This window comes from Trachypithecus francoisi, unplaced genomic scaffold (assembly GCF_009764315.1).
Source record: "Trachypithecus francoisi isolate TF-2019V2 unplaced genomic scaffold, Tfra_2.0 Lachesis_group17, whole genome shotgun sequence".
NCBI lineage: Eukaryota > Metazoa > Chordata > Mammalia > Primates > Cercopithecidae > Trachypithecus > Trachypithecus francoisi.
Window position 1 is genome coordinate 10,650,856 of NW_022681462.1, and position 1,207 is coordinate 10,652,062.

The following is a 1,207-nucleotide window of genomic DNA, read 5'->3' on the forward strand; positions in this document are numbered from 1 at the left end:
GTAGAGAAGAAAAAAGGACTGAGCCCGAGGGCACACAACAGTTAGAGGTGAGAAGGAGATGCCAGAAAAGGACACCGAGAGACGGCAGGAGAGACAGAGAGGGCTTCAAGGAGAAGGGATTAATCATATCAAATCCTACTGAGAATTTAAGTAAGATAAGGCTTGAGAATTGTCCAGTGGATTAGGCAAAGTTTTGACCTTGATAAGAACAGTTTCAGCAAAGTGGCAGGGGTAAAAGTCTGGTTGAAGTGGGTTGAGAGAATAAAGACCTGAATGTGGAGGACTGAATGTGGAGAATAAAGGCTGAATGTGGAGGACTGAACAGCTGCATTTCTTTCTTTCTTTCTTTTTTCCAGGAACACGTGCACTTTATTGAATGCCATTGTAGAAAAGTATGGGAGAATAAAGGGCTGATACAGAACTCAGGCCCAGGGTGTAGGGCCTGCGGTGGACAGCAAGTAACTGGGCGTTACTGCTGGCCTTGGAGATTCTTTACCGTTTGAGAAATTGCTTGGAATATTATCATAGAGCTACTGGTGAAAAGGATGATGAGTGCTGTGGTCACATGGATGTCCAGGATAAGGGTACAAATATTCAGGCGCTTGGCAGTGGAGGCATAGGCCTGGGCCCCGCTCAGGTCGCCAACCATCTTCCTGTCCCTAGACTTCACGGAGTAGGTGAATGCTATGAAGCCCAGGTAGCACCAGTTCATGAAGAGGGACCAGATGACGTGGTCGGGCACAGCAGTCTCACTGTGGATGTGGATCATGGTGGATGTTGGGGGAGCAGCGTTGTGGGGCACCCTCAGCACAGCCACCTCCTGCTCCTCCTTGAGCATTTCGTAGTTGAGGGGTGGCCGGTGTTGGCGAGAGTGAAGATGGTCTGGACAGTGTGGTTCATGGTTTCCAGGGAAGATCAGCTGTGGTCAGGATGGTGGGATGCTTCTCCAGCTGCATTTATTTCTGTTTCCTCTTGAATTCTCACTAAAATGACAACAGTGTTTAAAATGCATAAACCTATGGAACAGAGAAAACAAGAGCAGTGATAGGAGAATACGAGAGATGTCAGTACAGTTTTGGAATCTAGAAAGTAGATGGATGAGGCCGGGCACAGTGGCTCACACATGCAATCTCAGCACTTTGGAAGGCTGAGGCGGGTGGATCACCTGAGGTCAGAAGTTCAAGACCAGCCTGGCCAACCTGGTGAA

At 48.5% G+C, this 1,207-nt stretch overlaps 1 pseudogene; it reads right to left on the reverse strand.

Annotated features, from left to right (window-relative positions):
• Nucleotides 1-333: 333 nt before the first annotated feature.
• LOC117062925 lies at nt 334-982 on the reverse strand (annotated as a pseudogene).
• Between the last annotated feature and the right edge of the window lie 225 nt (nt 983-1,207).